Here is a 24,325-nt window from a genome sequence, read left to right as displayed (position 1 = left end):
TTTAAGGCTATTCATGACATTATATTGAGACCTATCTCTTATGTTTACTTCCATATTATCTGTTAATAGACATTGAAACTTTTAAGACCAGTTGTTGTCCATAATGGTTTTAAGATGGGATCCAAACATACATGGCTTAATGCTAAATAGGACATTTCTGCTGCAAAAGTTCAGGAATACACTGATCAACCATACCATTATAATCACTGACAGGAAAAATGAATAACATTGGTTATATCGTTAGAATGACATCTAAAATTCAGTATGATATATTAGGCAGCAAGTAAACATGTTGTCTCTGAGGTTGATGTGTTGAAAGCAGAAAAAATGTCTGTTGCAGCTTGTTGCGTATGGGGCTGTGTAGCCGCAGACTGGTTAGAGCGCCCATGCTGACCTGTGACCACAGCCAAAAGCACCTACAATCGGACCTGGACCACAGAAGTCAGTCTGGTCTGATGAATCACATTTTCTTTTTTTATCATGTGAATGGTTGGGTGCATGTGTTGCTTACCTGGGGAAGAGATGGCACCAGAATGCAGTATGGGAAGAAGGCAAGACAGCGGAGGAAGTGTGATACCTTGGGCAATGTTCTGCTGAAAAACCTTGGTCCTGCCATGTGGATGTTACTTTGACATGTACCACCTACCCATTTTTGCTGACCAAGGACATCTCTTCATGGAAATGGTATTCCATTATGGCAGTGGCCTCTTTCAGCGGAATATTGCAACCTGCCACACTGCAAAACTGGTTCAAGAATGGTTTTAGGAACACAACAACGAGTTTGAGGTGTTGACTTGGCCTTCAAATTCTCCAGATCTCCACCCCCTAAGCCAGTGTTTCTCAACTCCAGTCCTCAAGGCGCCCCAACAGGTCATGTTTTCAGGATTTCTCTCAGATGAAACGGCTGTGGTAATTACTAAGGCAGTGAAAGTGATCAAATCACCTGTGCAAAATAATGGAAAACCTGAAAACATGACCTGTTGGGGCGCCTTGAGGACTGGAGTTGAGAAACACTGCCCTAAGCATTTGTGAGATGTGCCAGAAAGACAAGTCTAATACATGAAGGCCCCCCCTCGCAACTTAAAGGACTGAAAGAATCTACTACTGATAGCTTTGTGCAAATATCACAGCATACCTTCAGAGGTCTAGTGGCATCCATGTGTCAATGGATAAAGGCTGTTTTGGTGGCAAAAAAGGGAACTACTCAATATTAGGTGCAGTCATAATAAAGTTATGGCTGATCGGTGTGTATTCATGCAGACTTGACACAACAGGAAGTGAAAGGGAAGCCACTGTTGTAACCAGAACAGGTGCCCCCATTGGAAGATTTCCCCTCTACTCCTGTTTGAAACCATACTAGAGCTCAGTACAAAAATGATCATATCAAATATGTCAGGGCTCAAAATTTCAGGTCCTGAACTACTAGCCAGGCCTTAAGAGTTACTCGCCATCAGTTGCCCCACCCAACCTCTTCCCTGCCCCGCCCCTAAAAACGCCTTCGTAAATTATCTCATTAAATGATTTAGACTAGATTTAGACTAGATTCTAGTGAATTAATTTCACTAAAATATACCCTGGATGTGACATGCCTTATAGACAGTTAAAGGATATATGTAATGATAGCTATGCATAAACCAGGTTCCCAGACCTCAGACTAGCCCTTCAATTTAGAAATTACATAAGCCAGTGCCAAGCAGGGCATGCTGAGACTTGTAGTTCTTACACATCAGCGCCGGCACCCCCATAATCCTTTCCATGGTGTCGCCCCACATTCCATGTCCCTCCTTATCTAACTGGCAGGCTCCCTTGTGCACCTGCACTATTGGGGGGCGGGGGGTGTTCCTGCTGCAGTGCTTTCCAACCTTCTAGTTTCAGTTGGCACAGGTTGTCATAGGTTTGCCCATAGTTACATAGTAAGTGAGGTTGAAAAAAGGCACAAGTCCCTCCAGTCCAACCTATGTGTGTGATTATAAGTCAGTATTACATTGTATATCCCTGTATATGTTGTCAGGTGCTTAGCTAATAGTTTTTTGAAACTATCGATGCTCCCTGCTGATACCACCGCCTGTGGAAAGGAATTCCACATCCTGGCCACTCTTACAGTAAAGAACCCTCTACATAGTTTATGGTTAAACCACTTTTCTTCTAATTTTAATGAGTGGCCACGTGTCTTGTTAAACTCCCTTCCGCAAAAAAGTTTTATCCCTATTGTGGGGTCACCAGTACAGTAGTTGTAATTCGAAATCATATCCCCTCTCAAGCGTCTCTTCTCCAGAGAAAACAAGTTCAGTGCTCACAACCTTTCTTCATAAGTAATATCCTCCAGACCCTTTATTAGCTTTGTTGCCCTTCTTTGTACTCGCTCCATTTCCAGTACATCCTTTCTGAGGACTGGTACCCAGAACTGGACAGCATATTCTAGGTGTGGCCAGACCAGAATCTTGTAGAGTGGGAGAATTATCGCTTTATCCCTGGAGTTAATCCCTTTTTTAATGCACGCCAATATTCTGTTTGCTTTGCTAGCAGCAGCTTGGCATTGCATGCCATTGCTGAGCCTAGAGGTTCTCCCCCTAGTGTATAGATGGCCTTCATATTTTTGCCAACCAAATGCATTATTTTATATTTTTCTACATTAAACCTCATTTGCCATGTAGTTTCCCACCTCATTAATTTGTTCAGATCTTCTTGCGAGGTTTCCACATCCTGCGGAGAAGTCATTGCCCTGCTTAGCTTAGTATCGTCCACAAATAGTTATTGAACTGTTTACCCCATCCTCCAGGTAGTTTATCAATAAATTAAATAGGATTGGTCCGAGCACAGAACCTTGTGGGACCCCACTACCCACCCCTGACCATTCCGAGTATTCCCCATTTATCACCACCCTCTGAACTTGCCCTTGTAGCCAGTTTTCAATCCATGTACTCACCCTATGGTCAATGCCAATGGATCTTATTTTGTACAGTAAACGTTTATGGGGAACTGTGTCAAATGCTTTTGCAAACTCCAGATACATCACGTCTATGGGCCTTCCTTTATCTAGATGGCAACTCAATTCCTCATAGAAGGTTAATAGATTGGTTTGGCAAGAACGATTCTTCATGAATCCATGCTGATTACTGCTAATAATACCATTTTCATTACTAAAATTTTGTATATAGTCCCTTATCATCCCCTCCAAGAGCTTGCGTACTATTGATGTTAGGCTAACTGGTCTGTAATTCCCAGGGATGTATTTTGGGCCCTTTCTTTTTAAATATTGGTGCTACATTGGCTTTTCTGCAATCTGCTGGTACCGGTCCAGTAAACTGCCAGTAAAAATTAGCAACAATGGTCTGGCAATTACTTGATTGAGTTCCCTAATTACCATCCGGTCTTGGTGATTTATTAATGTTAAGTTTCCCAAGTCTAATTCTAATTCTGTCCTCTGTTAATCATGAGGGTGCTTCCTGTGACGTGTCATGAGGATAAGCACTGCAGTTTTGGTTACTAAAGCCCCCAATTCCCTCGTGAAGACTGAGGAGAAGAATACATTCAATACCTTCGCCATCTCCCCATCCTTTGTAACCAGATGTCCTTCCTCATTCTTTATGAGGCCAATATGGTCTGTCCTCTCTTTTTTACTGTTTACATACTTAAAGAATTTCTTGTAATTTTTTTTGCTCTCCTCCGCTATGTGTCTTTCGTGTTCTATCTTAGCCTAATTGCACCCTTACATTTCTTGTTGCATTCTTTATAAAGTCTGAATGCTGCTGATGATCCCTCAACCTTGTATTTTTTGAAGGCCTTCTCCTTTGCTTTTATATGCATTTTTACATTGGAGTTAAGCCATCCAGGACTTTTGTTCGCTCTTTTAAATGTATTACCCAATGGGATGCACTGGCTAATGCCCTTATTTAATATACTCCTAAAGCAAACCCATCTCTCCTCCTTGTTCTTTGTTCCTAAGATTTTATCACAATTTATATCTTCTAGCAAGGTTTGTAGTTTAGGGAAGTTGACTCTTTTGAAATTCAGTGTCTTTGTATTCCCCTTATGTTTCCTATTTTGTGATTTATACTGAAGCCAATTGACCTGTGATTGCAGTTTCCTAAATTGCCCCGTATTTCCACATCCGTGATCAGGTCTGTATTGTTGGTAATCAATAGATCTAGTAACTCTTTATTTCTAGCTGGTGCGTCTACCATCTGACCCATGAAAGTGTCCTGCAAGACATTTAGGAACTGCCAAGCCTTAGACGAATACGTGGTTCCCTCTGCCCAGTCTATGTCTGGATAATTAAAATGCCCCATTATGATGACACTTCTCATCCTTGCTGCTAATCCAAATTGTGATATGAGGTCCACCTCCGCCTCGTCCCTCAGGTTAGGGGGCCTATAGCATACTCCCAGTATTATTTTCCCCTTAGCTTCATCCCTTTGGAGCTCTACCCTTAAGGATTCCACCTCCTCCCTAGCTCCTTTAGTGATGTCATCTCTCACATTCACTTGTACATTATTCCTGATATAAAGACATACCCCTCCCTCTTTTTTACCCTCTCTATCCCTGCGATAAAGGGAATACCCTGGAATGGTTGCCAGCCAATCATGAGAGCTGTTGAACAAGGTCTCTGAAATTCCCACAAAATCCAAATCTTCCAACAGTATCTCTAGTTCACCCATCTTGTCAGCCAGGCTCCTGGCATTGGTGAACATGCCACGTAGTTTAGACCGGTCACATACTAACCTCTTATTGGGTGTTCCGAGATTGCAACTAGGACTTGTTACTATACTTACTTGGGTTTATGTGCTTTAGTCAACCTACCACTAATGCCTACAATACTACCCTCTGGAATATGTTCCGCGCTGATTATCTCTACCTCTGGACCCCCCCCCCCCCGTTGCCTGGTTTAAAAACCCCTCTAACTTTTGGGGCATCTTTACTACCAGAAGGTCTGCACCCTCCTCATTTAGGTGCATTCCATCCCCTCTATAGTACTGGTGACCAACTGAGAAGTCGGCCCAGTTCTACAGGAACCCAAACCCCTCATTACTACACCAGCTCCTCAGCCACTTGTTTACTTCCCTAATCTCCCTCTGCCTTTCTGGTGTGGCTCGAGGTACCGGTAGTATTCCTGAGGATACTACCTTGGAGGTCCTTTTCCTAAATTTAGCTTTCAAGTCCCTAAAATCGTTCTTTAGGACACTCCATCTGCCTCTGACTTTGTCATTGGTGCCAACATGCACCATGACAGCCGGGTCTTCCACAGCCCCTCCCAGTAATCTGTCCACCACATCCGTGATGTGCCGAACTCGAGCGCCCAGTAGACAGCATACAGTTCGGCGCTTCAGGTCTTTGTCCTTCTAAGAATTGAGTCCCCTACCACCAAAATCTGTCTATCATTACCCTTTGCTTCCCCCCCACTCTCACTGGAGGAGTTCTTCCCCTGGCAGCTAGGAGAGTCCCTCAGCTCCAGCAGTGCTGGTTGCTGACTGGTTTCACCAATGTCACCCAATGGAGCGTACTTATTGGGATGCTCCAGCCCTGGATCGGCCTTCCCGGCACTTCCCCCTCTATCCTTCCTGACTGCCACCCATCTAGCCTTTTCTGGTGCCTGCACCTCTTTCTCTCCACCCGCCTCTGTGCTGGCCCCTGCCAGCACCTGCCGGGTACTTTCCCAGCTCTCCTTTAGTATGGAGGGTCTTCTCAGTGCTGACAGTTGCTTCCCTAGATTCAGAACCTGGGCTTGCAGGGAAACAACGAGCTTACATTTTGCACAGCAGTATTCGCCCTCAATCAGATAATTAACGCATACATGCCGCTATATATACACCGAGTCGCATCTCCACACCCGCCAGGCATCGTACCTACCAATTTAATGAGGATTGGGAAATATATCCTGTCCAGATTGCCTAACAACTAGCTTCCTGACACTAATACTCAACAATACACTACCCAGGTACTCAACAAGACAATACACTGATACTGGCAGCCCACATGCACCCGTAGACCCGCGTGCACCCGCGGACCCACGTTCACTCATGGACCCAAGTGCACTCGCAGACCACGTGCACTCGCAGACCCACGTGCACTCGCAGACCCACGTGCACTCACACTACCCAGGTACTCACAATACACAGGTACTCACAACACACTGTGTAACCTGGGGGACAGGTAGGCGGTACAAATCTCCCTGGGATAAGCAGTCTTTCAGGCATAGATACCAAATCCAGTGAGGTAGTGACAAACAGGGCGGTGTTTATTGGTGATATATACAAGTGTATATACAGTACAGGTGCTGTACAGTGTTTCAGAGAACAAATAGAACAAAAATAGTCAAACAAAAACCTAGCTGTGTCTCGGCACTAACTACACAATATATACAGGCCCTAACTACCAGGCTGTGCAAGCCTACAGCTTGTCAACTTCCACAAATACAGCTTAACAGCTTTTTACCAACCTTTTGTGCTTACAGACCAGTGATGTCTGTGTTTCCCAGGCAGAGAGCAAAGGCTGTCTGTCACAGGTGAATTTAAATTGGCCTGGGGGAGAGGACCAATACCCGAACTGGATCGTGGATCAGAGATCCCAGAACGTGTAGGACAGGAGACTGGGAGATGTATAAACCCCAAACAGGACTTTTCCTGGCTCTCTCTGGGACGCTCTGCTACAACAGGTACACACAATACTCAGCCACTCCCAATACTCAGGTACTCCCAACACTCAGGTACTCTCAATACTCAGGTACTCCCAACAGTCATGTACTCCCAATACACAGGTACTCCCAATACTCAGGTACTCCCAATACTCAGGTACTCCCAATACTCAGGTACTCACATACACTGTCAGTCAGGTTTTGTAGTTTGTGTATCTGTCTCACTCTGCACAGCCTCCCCTTGTAATCTGACACTAGCAGTCAGTCACCTTCAGTCCCGCCGCTCACTGATCAGCCTTACACTCTCCCTCCGGTCTGCACTTCACTTACCCGCCGCCTCTCCCTGTCAGCCTTCCACCTCCCGGTCCCGCTGGATGTCCTCCCGCCTCCTCTCCCTGTGTCTGTGGGGTGATACTGTCCTCAGTACCCCTGGTCCCGCTCCACAATGTCATGCTCTGCCACCACTGTGGGTCTCCCGCTGCCTCTCACAGTGGGGGGTCCAGTCTGGTTGTGGGGGGTCCGATCCAGTCAGGGGGGTACGGTCCGCAGCACTGCCACTCTGGGGGGGGTTCGGTCCGGTCCTCTGCACGCTCCTCTGCACGCTGCTCCCTCTCACTACACGCTTGTCCTCAGCACTGGTTTCCACTTTAAAGCAAAACTCTGCAACAGCGCCACCTGATAATCATACTTGAACTGACACATCCCCTTGGTTCCCCTCTTGCCAGTTGGTGGCATGCATTGTAGAGTGTCCTACATGACGGATCCCCTTCCCGGCCACAAGGCTCTCCTTCCCCTGGGGCACAGATCAGACAGCAGTTGCAGTGATCCCAGAACAGCAATCATCTGCCTCCAGCTCACATGGGAGCATGTGAGTGTGCGGATTCTGCAGTCCCGGGCTGGGTCTGGGCTCTCTGTGATCTGGTCAGTGGCTGGCTGTGTTAGGTGAGTCCCCTACTCCCGGGTCTGCCCCTGTTGTAGCCTGTGGTTTATAAAAGGCGCAGCCGCAATGTCACCAACCATTTGCCCCCGGCTGCCCACCCCCTGTCTGAGCCCAGGCTGGCCTCGAAACTGCGCATGCACAGTTCCAAAGCCAGCCACATTTATAGATTGTATAAGACAATCAACAGAATTTTACTCGCTCTCAGCTTATTTCCACTCACCTAATGCGAATAGGTTAGGGAGTTGAATAGACTCCCTTAAGAGCTGGTTCTGGACAGCTCAGTAGATTGTTTTAAAAAAGTACATTATTTTCTAAATGTACATAATATAACTGGATACTAACATTTATTTGTAAAGTTGAACCAGAGAATATCTGATTGCCTCTCAGGGGATCAGGAAGGTTTTTTTTCCATGCTGGAGCAAATTGGAGCATGCTTTGCTGGGGTTTTTTGCCTTCCTCTGGATCAATTGTGGGAATAGGAGTGTGTATATGGGATTGCATGATATATTTTTTTTCTTTTATAGGTTGAACTAGATGGACTTGTGTCTTTTTTTTTCAACCTGACTAGGTAATGCGAGCAGGCGAGTGGAAATTTTGAGGGCTGAAATATGTGATATAGCAAGGACAATCTTCCTTAGAAATTTCCTTAGGAATTTCTCCTAGGAAATTCTGGTCAGTCCAGGAATGACAAAAGCCAGTGCTGAAGAATTCTATCATGTTCAAAAATAATAACACAGGTGACAGGATGCACATGCCAGTAAACACAATAATTCCTCTGGAAAAACTCTTGGGCACATGCTAAAACTGATTCCTTTTCATGCTCTTAAGAATTGGGCACTGGCTAATAGATATGCGCATGCGTGGACTCGCGTGCAAACCGAAGCCGTCGCACATCCCCGTGTGCGCCGATGCTTGCGTGCACCTGTGACAGACGCTAGCGCCAAACATACTATTTAAACCCAGCCAGTGCTCAGATTCAGTGCTGCCTTGTCTTCAGCCTCCTGTGTATCTGGCATCCTATGAGCCTGTATCCTTCTTCCAGTTATCAACCTGGCTTGTTTAGACCATTCCCTGAACTCCACCTGCATCGACCTCAGCTTGTCCAGTGACCATTCTTCTGTCTGCTCCTTTGGCTCCAGTTCCATTGATCGGTTCCAGACCCGGCTTGCTTCAGGACTATGTTCCTGTCTGTGACCTGTACCCGATTCTTCAAGTCTGTGTATGACCCAGCCTGCCTGACCCTGCTACCCTGCATGCTGTCACCAGCACTAGCTGCCTGCCTACCTGTCTACCTGCTGAAGCCATCTGACGACCTCACCTGCCCAACAAGGACATCCACCCTGCTGCTAGCAAGACTTTCTGGCACTTGTGCGACTCTGCACCCCAGCGTTCCAATCAGAGGCCCCAAGTCAGAGGTGTAAGAGAGGCCTTCCTCATCCTATCAGGCTCTACTACCAGGTACGTGATAACAGGTATAGCTGAGGAAAGCGACAGAGAAAAGAACAACTAATTGATATGATAATACTACTTCCAGACATATAGAAAATGTAGTAAGTAAAGAAAAACCTTGCGAGCCACAATGACTTGATGCCTCAAGAGCAAAAAACACCTAGCTACCTATATGAGAACACGTCTCATATACCGTGCGCCACTATAGGGAAAAATAAAAAAGCTGCGCTAAAAGTGTAAAATACAATAATACCAATGTGTATATCAAATAAGAATCCAAACAAAATAAGTTTAAAATGATAATAACGTAGTGCGACGTAGTACCACTACATAGTACCACTACGTACTAATACTAATAATGTAGTGTGTTGAGAGTGCTGTAAAAATGTATAATTACATCAGTGCAAAATCTGCGAATAAAGCAGCCAATTCCACTGTTACATCAGTGCAAAATATGCAAATAAATCAGCAAATACCAATATACATAATAAAACAATAAACATAAGGTGCAATGTGCAGTTCATCTACAACAGTAGATATATTATGTGCAATATTCAAAAAAAGTGCCAAGTGCCACACAATGGTGAAATATACAATTCAAAAGATCATATTGAGTGATCCGTGAGTCTAAAGTTCAATAATGTAGGTGTATGAAAAGTCCATAGACAAAAAATCCAACATGCTCCAAATATTTTCAGTGCATGGTTTTTTAAGCACTGAAAATATTTGGAGCATGTTTTTTTTTTCTATGGACATTTTTCATACACCTACATTATTGAACTTTAGACTCACGGATCACTCAATATGATCTTTTGAATTGTATATTTCACCATTGTGTGGCACTTGGCACTTTTTTTGAATATTGCACATAATACAGTATATCTACTGTTGTAGATGAACTGCACATTGCACCTTATGTTTATTGTTTTATTATGTATATTGGTATTTGCTGATTTATTTGCATATTTTGCACTGATGTAACAGTGGTATTTGCTGATTTATTCACAGATTTTGCACTGATGTAACTATACATTTTTACAGCACTCTCACCACACTACGTTATTAGTATTAGTACGTAGTGGTACTACGTAGTGGTACTACGTCACACTACATTATTTTCATCTTAAACTTATTTTGTTTGGATTATTACTTGATATACACATTGGTATTATTGTATTTTACACTTTTAGCTCAGCATATTTATATAGAAAATGTAGTTACAATTATAGTTAATATGTTGAATTAAATCAAAATTGGGGAATGTTATCTATTTGAAGCTGATATGAAAATACATATTTTCTGTGAAACAAAATGGTAACAGATATAAGTTATCTAGCTGAATAGACCCGTCACTGATATCTGTAAGAGACATATGGAATAATCATGACTTTTCATAAATATGTATTTAAAATTCTGTGTTGACTTCAACTTCTGATTCAAAGCAACAGTTCACGTTGTAAAACTGTTTTAATGGAATTCATGATCTGGACATACTGGCACAATGCTTGCTGAGTCTAGATAAATGAGGCTGTTTCATCTTTATTAAACATGTTTTAGACAGGTACTGTGACAGAACAAATATTAAAACAGCCACAGCAAATAAATGGAACCGATGGTGCACTCAGTGTGAAGTGGACAGCATGCAATCTATTCACTGATATAGAAAAGGCTTGACCCATATATCTTATAAATATGTGTCTCTGGAGCCCCAGAGTGTGTAGAAAAAAAACAGGAGTCACGGGGCCAGAATGCCTGTAAAGATATTGTCTTTACAGTAAAGAGTAAAAATAAGTGCCTTATTATCACTGCATCCATCTTTATGCAACAATCCACCTCTCAGACCTAACATCCCACACCTTCATGCACTCTATGCCATTTGACTTAGCGCCACTCGATCAAGTGGCTGAATGCACTCAATACAGGCACTTCACCTTGGAGGAAATGAACATTCAGATCAGCTTCTGAGCTTCTTATTGCTTCTTCGAACCCTGACAGATACTCTTACAACCTTGGCTTGTCCTTTGGTTCTTGTTAGCTGTCATTTATTTATTTTATTCTGCTTTTGTCGCTTGCCTAAACTCTCTTCCTGAATTATGCCTTTGCATGAATGCCTATTACCCTGACCACAGGCTGTTTATGGATTACAACCTTGAATAATATTGCAGTAACAAGCTTTGACTGCATCTTGACTGTTGCCGGTGATGCAGACCCAGGGGGTACAATATTAGAGTAGGATAAAGTAGAACATACAGCTTTTTCTTAAAAAACAGAAAAAGGTAGGACTCTTATCCAAAGTTGGTAAAAATCCATGAAATGTACATAGGTCATCCTGAGAGGATTGTTTTTTTTTTCTTCTCAGCAAAATGGAGATACTCTTTAAAGGTAAAAGACACGGGAACTGCCACTGCTGACTTGTTCCTAAAGAACTATCATGTTGACCCTAGATTTAATGCCTAAACTAAATGGCCTAGAACAAATACGAAGGGTGAGAATTCATACTTAATCGTAATAGAGCTCTGCAATCAAAAAGGAGCATGAGGTTTTCTGATTGCAGAGCTCTGCTGACCCAGCAGAAAGAATGTGTAAAACAGATGCAGAGAGACTACTTCTTTACTTCTTTACAAATAGAGCAAGAGTCCTTCCCTGTAGCATGCTGGCAGGGGACAGACTTTTCTGCTTAGGCTAAGGCTAATTTCTAAAGAAAATTAATCAAGATGTTGTACAACTTTTGTTTAGAATGCATTTAACAGGTTTAAAATTAGAAGTTCAGTGGGGCATAATTTTTTAATACTGTAAAAAAATATTTATTATTCTATCTGTCAGCCAGCAGAAGGCTCATTTTCACATTTTAAAAAACAAAACCTTTTGCTTCTTTATTAAAAAAAAGACAGATGTTTGCATAGCTCAGTAGCTCAAGCTGAAACCTACACACATGCAAGTGATGGAGCTGGAGCAGGAACTCTTCTGCTCTGTCTCCCACTATATTGCTCTGTCAGAGGTTTTAGTTACATAGGGTCAGCCCAAAAGCAAATAATGCCTGTTTTCTATTTAGAAAATCCATAGTGTACCTATACAGTATTGTATAAAACATTTAAACCAAAAAATGTATAAGCTTTAAAACAATGAATTTACAGTGGACTTTTTGACAAAAAGCACTAAGCATACAGTATATTCAGAATACATAAATTTACCTAATCTCATCCCTTTTCCTTGTTTAGTGACCATCTAATTTACAAATAGAACAAACAAAAGGAGACATTACCCCGAATGGTCTCCAAAGAGGAAAGGGAAAATGTACTATCTTAGTACCCTAAGCAAAAGTACATATGAGGTAAAATACATTTTTTTATTTATATAAAGAAAATAATAATGAAAAGACAAGGTATCCACATACAGGGAAGGGAAGGTAAATTTCCGCAAAACATGTAGAGGAGCTGTTTTATGTTCACTGAGGATCTTCTGTATCTCCTATATCCATCTTGGAGGTTATTAAGTGTCAGTGCAACATTTGTATAGACCCGTTTTAATATTATTGAAAGTGTTGTCTTCCCTGTATGTGGATACCTTGTCTTTTCATTATTATTTTCTTTATATAAATAAAAAAAATGTATTTTACCTCATATGTACTTTTGCTTAGGGTACCAAGATAGTCCATTTTCCCTTTCCTCTTTGGAGACTATTCGGGGGTAATGTCTCCTTTTGTTTGTTCCATTATCACTAGGAAGAGGGTACCCCCTTATTGCATATGATCCTTTTTCTACTAGTGGCCTTGTCCCTTTTTATTTTTAATTTACACATAGGTATAAGGTTCGGATTCACTGCTAACACAGATTGGAATCAAATTATGTGAGTTTGAAGTGCACGATCCTGATAGATAATGCATTGCTAGGTCTTTGAACTATGGCTATTAAGCTTATAAGGGCCAGTAGGGGGTTAGGTTTTGGATAAGCTAGCCCCCTCATTGTAAGAGAGGCAGCACAGAATATATATATATAATTTTACACTGCTATATCTTCTGCAATACCTTAATTCTTGCAAGAAAGCTCCTTACTGTGACCTTTATCGCTTCCTAATGCAAGCCTAGCCTTGCTTTTTAAAATTGTTCTGGTACTGACTAATTTTACACAGCCGTGTCATCTGCAGTCACTTAATTATTGTAGTAAAACACCTTCCTGTACAATTTTCTGTAAGTACATTTCAGCTAATTTTTCCTCAGTAACATTTTCCTTCTGAAGGCCAAATTTACACTGTTGTATTATCTGTGGTCTCTTAGATCTTAATGAGAGTTTGATACAAATTGGCCAGTAGTAGGATAGTTTTGAATCAGCAAGAGCAAGGACTACTAGCCAATTTCTATCTGCCAGTCAAAGTGGATTCATTGTCTTTTGATAAAAAGCATGTCTTGCTGCCAAAGCTATCTTAAAAAAATATTTTTTTAAATTCTGAAATTAATCAGATTTTTATTCTACAGCAGATGCTGCTGTATGTAGGCTAAGCTAATTGTACACAAACAAAGATGAGTGTCATGATGGGGAGGGGGGGGGATTTAAGGGGAAGTACAGCCAAAGCTCATTTCAGTTCTTTCTGCACTCCTGTGACCCAATTTCAGCAGACAGCGGGTTGAAGCTCACTGTTGGCTGACGTCACAGAGCCGGTCCAGGCTTAAGAAAGTTTCGCTACCATATCATCGGGATCCCCCCACATGCCTGGACCAGCACCTGGCTCAGTGTCTCAGCGAGCTTAAGCAAGCTGCTCCCACCCCCTCACAGCCCAGCATTCCAGTGAGCGTGGGGGGGCAGAGCAGAGAGCCAGAGACTGATCGAGGGAGTTTGATCACTTGGTTCTCAGTCTTAAAGCTGGCAGGGGACAGATGCTGCATTCATCTAGGTAAGCATGATTTCAGCGAAAAAGGAAATCCCATACTTCTCTTAAATATTCCATTATTACACCATATCTGGTATGGGCCAGCGTACCTATAAGTTACAATATTGTTTAACAAAAATTGGGGGAAAGGCCCCTGGAGAAAGCAGGCCCTTAATGCAACCCCAAATGGTAATGTTAATGTTACTAAAAGTATTCTTTATTACGGACTTCAAAATGTGAAAATGACACACTGTGCAATATACAACTCCACTCCCGGGAGTGCTCCCAGGCTCAAGCTAGAACATGCATGAATGTATCAACATGTATACATCAAAGAAAGCGGAACACAGGAGGAGTTAATGAGTGATAATGACCCCTCTGTTAGTGCTTCAGTAAATAGACATCATGCAATAAGCTATATGATATTGAAATGTAAATAAAGATCATGGTCTACAGTAAAAATGAGCCATAGGAGCAAGCATGTGTGGCAAGATAGTCAGATAACTGCGCAGGATAGTAGCAGCTTAATTTAAACAGGGAGACATTAGTCCATCCCAATGAGTTGCTGGAGTTTGGTCTGTTCCTTGTTGAACAAGATAACACAATGTAAAAACAACATCAATAACTGGCTATAGGTTTTAGGAAGTACGATTACATTTGCAGACTGCAACGCTGGTGACCCTGAAAGCTGTTCTACCCACAGCGGGGAAACTGTGAACCATGCATTCCTGAAATCAATTCTCCTTCCAACCAGTGTATCAGGACATCAAGAGTTCCTTGAGCTCCAGACAGACAGGCATAGACCCCAAATATCAGCAGGTCAGCCAGTTGCAAGTCATAGCTTGAACAGAGGGGAAATTAACCCCAGGATTAACAGCACTCACAGGGGCATGAAAACTCACTGTCAGCCGGCTGGCATCCACACTGGGCAGATCAATTGTGACTCACGTTCCTTGCAGTGGGAGATGGAAAGTCTCAGAGATGTATCACCTGCAGCTGGCATTACACAAGTCCGCTCCAGCAACGTAGGTTGTCACATGCACAGTTGGTGTTAGCCTGCTAACATCAACTAGGTATAGGCTAGGGTAGGCTAACAATAGGCTCATAATAGGCTAACAATACTGTAATTCCACCCATAAATAGCAGGGGGTGCCATAAAAGCTAAAACCACAATAGTACATCAAATTTGGTTAGTAACTATTTTCATGTAACTCAATACAAAACAGATGTGGAGACAAGATAAGTCAGCATCTTAAGGTTTATCTCATAAATGAAAAAAGATCTAGATTTCTAGGTCAAGAACATATCAACACATACAAATGTCAAACAAACTAATAAGTGGCCCAAAAGGGGACGTTTAGAGAAACAAAGCTTATTCTTGAAAGGTCACAGGTAGCACTATGACTATCTATATATCCAACTAGTTAGTTCATCCCCTAGCTAATTGTACAAGAAAAAAAATAAATTCCACAGCCATATATGCACTGCCAGTGTACAGTGAAAATCATAATCTGTGAAAATTATATTGTTCTGTAACACCACATAAAGCTTTAAGGCTCAGGCATGTTATTTAAAGACTTTATGTATTTTCAATGTTGCCCTAGATATGTGGTATTTTTTTTTTCTAGTGTCTGCCCGTTAGCCAGGATTTACAACTTTAGACCTTTATAGATTTTATTGGGATTTGTTCCTAAGTTCAGGATTGGCATATTTTAACCTCTTGGCCCTGGCCACACTTAAATATGAGGCCTCTCAGAGGGTGGGCCTTGGCGCTGAGTGGCCACATATTTGGATGCATTAGTGCAAACACAGATGTGACAAGAGCCCTGCGCGGCTCCCAAATGCTGCCTGCGATCGGGAGCGTTCTGATCATGTGATCGCCATGACAGCCAATCACTGTGGTCACATGATCATAAACCCCGTCTCCTGGCATACTAAACCCCTAAAGGGCCAGAAGGTGCCAAGGGGTTAAGCAAGATTTCCTGAACCGTTGGCTCATTACTTATTGCAAAATGAATCTGTGATTTAGAGATGTAATATATGTCCATAATACTATCTAATATTTTTTTTAGCTATGTATTAGTAGGTAAGTTTTTTTTTTTTATTACTGCATACTTCGTTAAGTAAGTGTGTAATACTCTAACCCATTTATATCCAAAATGATGCTCTTCATAGTAAAAACTTTTTACTCTTTTTTTTTTAATGGTTATTCAACAACTTCTTTCTGTGAATTCATCTTATCTGAACTTATCTTTCCTTTCTTTAGAGGAAAAACCTCATCAACACTATAAGTGGTCTGTGAATTTGTGCAAATTCAATTTCAAAAGACGTATAATGAAAAGGCATAAAATTTTGATGCGAGCGAAATGACTTCTGTACGATGAATGACAAGGGAATAACTTTTCTAAATACAATTCAACCCATCCAGAAGTCAAATCCTCTGCAGCACTGGAATGACTAATCTGAGAATGAATAGAGTCTTTTTGTACAACTACTGTAGATTCTAATAACAAATATTTCCAGTATCAGCTATCGGTGTCACAGCAGCACAAAATAGAAGTGGGAATCCACATGCCGGATAGGCAACAAATGATTTGGAGTATTAAAAATAAATATTGTTTAGGTGGTGATGGTAAAAAAACAGTCTCTCTTTTGGATTAGAGCATTCGTAGCAGAAAATATGGCTTGCTTTAAGTCAAAGAATATCAGCTTTGAAAAGCAATTTATTAGCATAATGCAAAAAAAAAGCCTTGAGAGCTTTTCATGGAGAGGCTAAACATATAAAGCATTTAATGGTATGTACTCACAAGAGACTGTAAATCCATGGCACTATTTACAAAAGCACAAGGGGCAATGCATTCAGCTGCTGTGGGCAATTGTGATCAGAAATAATTGCAAACACCCCATTGGTCCTTACAATTGGCAGAAAAGTAACCATTCTGACTTTTACTTAAATGGAAACTATAATGGTTTCAGGTCAACTGTATTTTTTTAATACTTATACATTTTTAAGCTGAAGCTCTGTAGCATTTTTTTATAAATAAAAAAGTGTTACTCATTCTATTCTAATTAAACGTTTAATGCGTTGTGCACCCTTGACACTGGTGTCAAAAAGCATTATAGGGTTTCTAAATAAAGAGAGAGCAAAGTGAAAGCTGTATGCTTTTAAACTATCTCTCTCAAACTGAAAGCCTTTGCTGAAACATACAGAAAAAAATGGGGCATGCGGGAAGGAGGGTGAATCACTTATCTAAAACACACAGTTGTGTCTGTAAATAGGAACTTGAACTCAAGTAAACAACAACACCCTTTTTCATCAGAGCAGTTAAGGGTAGCCTAGTAAGCATGTAAAAAGCAATACTTTCTGACCCAAACTGCAAAATATTAATATTAAATATTTAAGTTTTACCTGTGAAAATATTTTAATATGGTATTTTATTAACACTCATAATAAATAAAGAGAATATGTAAAAAGGCACTATTAAAATTAAACAATGCACAGTCCCACAGATGGCCTCATAATAAAGCCAAAAGTGCAATAGTCTATATATACATACATTCTAAAGATACATTTAAAAAATGGACCCCTTGCAATTCTTGACCACAAGATGCCTAAACAGCCATCTACATTCCAGATGCATACTGGATGATTAAAATCATCAGAATCCTAATCTGTCAAGTCCTACTTAGTAGTGATGAGCTTGGATTCAGTGCAAACCCAAGTTTGTCCAAACTCGTTTGTCATTGCTTGGCCAATTAGGTGTGGGTGAGGGATTCCCCTCCCCGCATTGGACATGTACAAATGGGTGGGGATACTCATAAGATCACTGACCTAATTTCAGAACAAGGGAAATTTTAGGTCAATGATGTCACAAGCATCCCTGCCCCTTGTGTATGTACAATGACTGAGAGCCATGGGCTAAGAGCCAATGGGTTGAACGAAAAAAAAAAAAAAAAAAAAACTAGCAGTGTGCACTAGGCTTTAGTTACAAAGAAAAATAATCATCTACAAACTGTACATGTCCTGCCTTCATATAGTCCAGATTTTTCCTGATACTGAAACAGATACATATGTCATATTTCTTGCATATTTATTAACACGTTATTGTGTCCACAGTTTAGTACAAAAATGTATATAAAGCCAAAACTTTTGTCTCCCATCAATTTTGTTCTAATCCTGATATTAGTGATTAAACAATCACTAATCACTTCAGTACAGGGCACTTTCACCCCCTTCCTTCCCAGGCCCATTTTCAGCTTTCAGTGCTGTTGCATTTTAAATGCCAATTGCTTGGCCATGCAACACTGTACCCAAATGACATTTTTATAATTTTTTTCCCACAAATAGAGCTTTCATTTGTTGGTATTTGATCACCTCTAGGTTTTTTATTTTTTTGCTAAACAAATCAAAAAAATGAAAATGTTGAAAAAAAAAAAGTTTTTGTTTCTGTTATAAAACGCAATCCTAAGTAAGTTTTCTCCTTCGCTGACGGGCACTGAGGAGGCACTAATATGCAGCACTAATGGGCACTGATATGTAGCACTGATGGGCACTGATAGGCAGTTATAGGTGGCACTGATGAGCAATGATGGGCACTGATAGGCAACACGGATGAGGAGCCACTAACAGGCATTACTGATGGGCACTGATTGACATCCCTGGTGAGCAGGGGTTGGCATCCTTGATGGGTCTGCACTAATAATCAATGCGCTGATTATCAGCGCAGACTCCCATCAGGAGAGCCGCCGATCAGCTCTCCTCTACTCGCGCCTTGTCAGTGCAAATAAATTGGAAAAGCCAATAAACGTCACTTCCTGGTTACGATGTGACCAGCTGTGATTGGACACAGCTGATCACATGGTAAAGAGCCTACCTCATAGGCTCTTTACCAAGATCAGAGATGCGGTGTGTCACAGTGAGACACCACACAACTGATCGATGCTCTGTGCGCCCTTACGAGCGTGCGTGAGCGGCTTATTCTGCTGGATGTCATATGATGCCCAGTCAGGATAACACAGCCACCCTGCGGTTGTCATTTTGCATACAGCGGGCGGGAAGTGGTTAAACAATTAGTGATGGTCTTAACCCTTCACCTCTAACTGAATATAGAAAAAGTTTTGCTTCTGGTTATACTTTAAAGTGGTAATAAATCCAAAACCAAAAATGTATTATATTGTAGCTTACCAATCATTAGATGTGATGGCTGCATTGTTTTTTTTTTTTTTAGACTTGTTTTCCTCTGTTTTCACCTGGTGACCTGGCCACAGTAACACACCTCCTGTATTAGAGTGCCCCCACTCTGGATGAAGAAGGGACACCTTTCGACAGCAGCATTGCCAGTTTTGGGCAGGAGAAAGTTAGATTTACTAGAATATTTAAATCGCATTTTATGCCCCGTACACACGGTCGGACTTTGTTCGGACATTCCAACAACAAAATCCATGGATTTTTTCCTACGGATGTTGGCTCAAACTTGTCTTGCATACACACGGTCACACAAAGTTGTCGGAAAATCCGATCGTTCTAAACGTGGTGACATAAAACATGTACGTCGGGACTATAAACGGGGCAGTGGCCAATAGCTTTCATCTCTTTATTTATTCTGAGCATGCATGGCACTTTGTGCGTCGGATTTGTGTACACACGATCGGAATTTCCGACAACGGATTTTGTTGCCGGAAAATTTTATATCCTGTTCTCAAACTTTGTGTGTCAGAAAATCCAATGGAAAATGTGTGATGGAGCCCACACACGGTCGGAATTTCCGACAACAAGGTCCTATCACACATTTTCCGTCGGAAAATCCGACCGTGTGTACGGGGCATAAGAATTGGTAAGCTGCAATATATTAAATGTTTGCTTTTGGGTTCGAATGCCACTTTACATTTCTCAGCTTATAACCCCAAGAATTTAAACTTTTTTTCTTTCTCTAATACAGTTTTAAAGTAGTATTTAACAATGTTAATCCATTGGAAATACAAAACTATCCCCAATTGGCCACTATTTTCTCCGAAACAGCAGTGAGGCCAACTAAGGCTTATTGAACCTGTCTGTCTAGGACAGAGTGGGAAAGGATTATCAACCCTGTCAGGTTGTTTTTTTTCCTGTCTGTGTCCTATTGAGAAAATTTCCCTCACTTCCTGTCCCGTAGACACAAAAGGAAGCAGGAAGAAATCTCATCAAAGTGAGGGAAATGTTCTCTTGGGCATCTGTTGAACTTTATGATGTGTCTACAGGACAAAAGTGGAAGGGCACCACCACAATGGTATACCCAATTGATAAATTACAGGGGTTCTATCTGTTTCCTCCTCTATCCAAAACTTAAAAAAAATATGGGCTCTAGAAATACTTTAAAGTTTAGTTGCTTTGGTTCTTGATAGGGAGGGAAAGGGCTAGATCCTCTGTAAGGTTTTAAATGCCTTCGGTATCTCCTCTCAGTAAGTTTATCCTCAGTTTTTGTTCTGTCTGACAGCAATCTTCTAGACAGGAAGTGAGGGGAAATCTCCCCAATAGGGAGACAGACAACAGATAAAAATTTGGCAGACGTTCTAATCTGTCTTTATCTGCCTAGGGGAAATTACCTCTTGCTACACCCATTAAAAACACAATGTAGAGAAATCTCAACAACAGGAGTACAGTTAGAAATAACAACTCTATAGAGGTTCAAACCAAAAAAATAGTTTTGGCTGAAGTTGGGCTAAAATTATAACCTGCCTGTCTGAATCAATCAATTGCAGCTTGAGTATAAAACTGTCAATGTAAATCAGAGTATTTGGTTGATCCTTATAATGTTTTGTGTGTATACAATAAAATAATCATACAATAATAATTTCTATACATTTTGTAAAAGAATAGGATCAGATATGCTTGGATTATTGAATTGACAAAGTCAATTCTCAAATGAAATCATGTGTGAAAGAAAATTATTATGCCAGCTCCATATTTCAGTGTATATTTTCAGTGTACATAAAATTGTTTGTTTCAATCCACTAGAGCATCAAATGGATTTTATTATTCATTACGATGAGAGATTATTTTTATAAGCTATCATTCTGCTTTTTAACTCCTTATTACCCTACAGCTGTGCATTAATGATCTTATACCTTGTAATGGATGCTCGTAAATGATTGTCATTTTCTATAGCCAACATTCACACTCCAAAGGATGGTGCTGATGTATTAGAATAAGAATATTTTTACCACAGTGTGCCCATTTACTACCATACTGAGATACAGTTGCAGGGTTCCTTTTCCCACTACTCCCTGGGTTCTATAACATGGCCATGGAAAATAAGCTGTAGGCAGGTGTAGTTTATCCTCCATGCTGGAGGTGGCGCTGGCTTGCTATGTCACTGTGCAGGTGGAAGTGGAGACTGAGAGGAACAGTGTTCCTCTGCAGACTCTGTAGGTGTCATCAGGGGAGCTGTGGTCTGATTGGACACTGCAGCCTTGAGTGACCTTTGGCAGCCATCTTTAGTGTGGACATTCCTAATAAATAGCAGTAATATGTTGGGGTTGGTGCACATTCCACGAGTGGCTAGAGTAGAGCAAAGAACCATGATTGTTAGGGATAGTGATTTGGCCCCAGTAAAAGGTTCCTGCATGAGGAGGAAAAGCCTAGGGACATTGCTGTATTCTCTGCTGTCCACCAGCCTGAAAACTTACTGCATATCCCCACATGAGCCACTTGTGCCACCATTCTGCCAGTCAGCTACCACTCTTGCCAGGACTGGATTAAGAGTATCATGGGCCTGGTGCTGAGAATTTTGGTGGGCCTTTTTATGAAAATAATTAAAATGAAAAACGCAAACATTTTTTGTTAAAACAAATTAAATTAAAGAGAGAGAGGGGGTGATAGAGGGGTTAAGAGAGAGAGAGGGGGGGGGCAAAAGAGAGGGGATGAGAGGGAGGGGTTGAAGAGAGAGAAAGGGAGTGAATGAGAGAGAGAGGGGGGTGAGAAAAAGGGGAATAGAGAGAGGGTTTAAGAGAGAGAGGGTGGTAGGAGAGAGGACAGTAAAGGGGGTGAGAGAGAGAGAAAGGGGGGTGAAGGGGATGTGAGAGAGAGAAAACGGGATGAAAGAGAAGGGGTGAGAGAGAGTGGGTGAAGGTTTGAAAGAGAGGGGGGGTGAAAGAGAGAGAGAGAGGGGTGAGAGAGAGTGAGGGGCACTGTGGGGGGCACTGCATAGTACATTACATGGGGGGGGGAAGCACAGTAAATTACATGGTGGATACAGCACATTACATGGTGGATACATGGATACAGCACATTACATGGTGGGCAAAGCACAGCACATTACATGGTGGGCATAACACATGACAGTGGGCACTGCACAGCACATTCAATGGTGAGCATGGCACAGCACATTACATGATGGGCACAGCACATTACATGGTTGGCACTACACAATACAGCACATTATATGGTGGGCACAGCACATGACATGGTTGGTACTGCACAACACAGCACATTACATGGTGGGCACAACACAGCAGATGCACACGGTGGGCACAGCAACTTATATGGTGGGCACAGCACATGACATGGCGGGCACAGCTGAGCACATTACATGGCAGGCATTGCACATTACAAGTAGGCACAGCACAGCACATTATATTGTGGGCACAGCATATTATTTGGTGGGCACTGCACGACACCACATGACATGGTAGGCACTGCACATGAGTTGGTGGGCACTGCACATGACTTGGTGGGCACTGCACATGACATGGTGGGCCCTGCACAACACAGCACAGCACATTACATGGTGGGCACAGCACATTAAATGGTGGACACAGGACATGACATGGTGAGCACTGCACAGGATGTTCCATTGTGGGTACTGCATGGCACATGACATGGTGGGCAATGCAGGGCACATGATTTGGTGGGCAATGCACAGCACATTACATGGTGTGTACAGCACATTACATGGTAGGCACTGCTTGTAGTTTATAAAACTCTGGTTAGACCACATCTGGAGTATTCTGTCCAGTTCTGGTCACCAGTTCTCAGAAGGGATGTGCTGGAACTGGAGAGAGTCCAAAGAAGGGCAACAAAACTAATAAGGGGACTCGAGGACCTTGATTACGAAGAACGTCTGCAAACAATAAATCTATTCTCGCTGGAGAAACTACGCTTGGGAGGAGATATGATAATGATTTACAAATTCCTCAATGGTGATCCTAGCATAGGGAAAAGAAAACTATTCAGTCTCAAGGAGTGTAAGAGGACACGGGGAGACACTATGAGATTGGAGGAGAAGCAGTTTAACCTTAAACTGTGCAGGGGGTTTTCCACTGTCAGGGCAATAAGGATGTAAAACTCTCTTCCACAATTGGTGGTGGCTGCGGGGAGCATGGAAATTTTTAAGAGACTCTTGGATGTGTGTCTTAAAGAACACAACATACAGGGATATGGGAAATAATGATAGGCACTGACATACGTTCACTTACACAGGTTGAAATAGGTGGACTATTATCTACTATGTAACTGTGTAACTATATGACATGGTGGGCACAATACAGTACATGACATGGTGGGCACTGCATGCACAGCAATTTACATGGTGGGCACTGCATATGACATGGTGAGCACAGCACATGACATGGTGGGCATTGCATGGCACAGCACATGACATGGTGGGCACAGAACATTACAAGGTGGGCACAACACCTTACGCGGTGGACACTGAATGGCACAGCACATTACATGGTGGGCACTGCATGGCAAAGCACATGACATGGTGGGCAATGCACATGACATGGTGGGCACTGCATGGCACAGCACGACATGGTGGGCACTGCACATGACATAGTGGGCATTGCACAGCACAACACATGACATGGTGGGCACTGCACATGACATGGTGGGCACTGGGCACAAGAGAGCACATTACATGGGGGGGAGCAGCAGTCTGACCCCTAGCACAATCATTACACCCCCCAGGTCAGTTTCTACACAATTCTCCCTCCCTAATAAGTTTATTCACCTCATCTCAACAGCATGGGAGATGTCCTTCCTCCCGGGCTCCTGCTGGTTAGGATGACATCAGCACCCCTCCCCCAGACAGCTGCCTGCAGCTCTCGGACACTGAGGATCTGTGTGAGTGTAACAGATCCTGTGATAGGAGGCAGGCATCAGCAGAAACAGGACTTGGCTGCAGCGGCTGACACTTGTCTCCTCCAGGTGTGCAGTGCACAGAGGGCTCCTCTTCCTTCAGGATGGCACACAGATATTGATAAGCCACTGGCATGGACCTATATTAAGGGAGGGGCCTGGATCTGCAGCTCCAATAGCCCCTATGTTCATCCGGCCCTGCCTCTTGCAGATGCAGCACTCGGTAATGTAGGCCATGCCTGTGTGATATATATTCAGTACTGAGAGATACTGTGGGCCGTCAATGTTACTGTATTTGTACCTATACCACCAGTGTTACTGAGTT

General features: G+C 42.2%; 1 protein-coding gene across 2 annotated transcripts in view; it reads right to left on the bottom strand.

Annotated features, from left to right (window-relative positions):
* RALYL (RALY RNA binding protein like) overlaps positions 1-24,325 on the bottom strand; it is a 1,862,755-nt gene that overhangs the window by 61,638 nt on the left and 1,776,792 nt on the right. The window lies entirely within an intron of this gene.

This window comes from Aquarana catesbeiana, linkage group LG05, assembly GCF_042186555.1.
Source record: "Aquarana catesbeiana isolate 2022-GZ linkage group LG05, ASM4218655v1, whole genome shotgun sequence".
Taxonomy (NCBI): domain Eukaryota; kingdom Metazoa; phylum Chordata; class Amphibia; order Anura; family Ranidae; genus Aquarana; species Aquarana catesbeiana.
The sequence above is the reverse complement of the archived record's forward strand: the minus strand, read 5'-3'. Positions and strand labels throughout refer to the sequence as shown.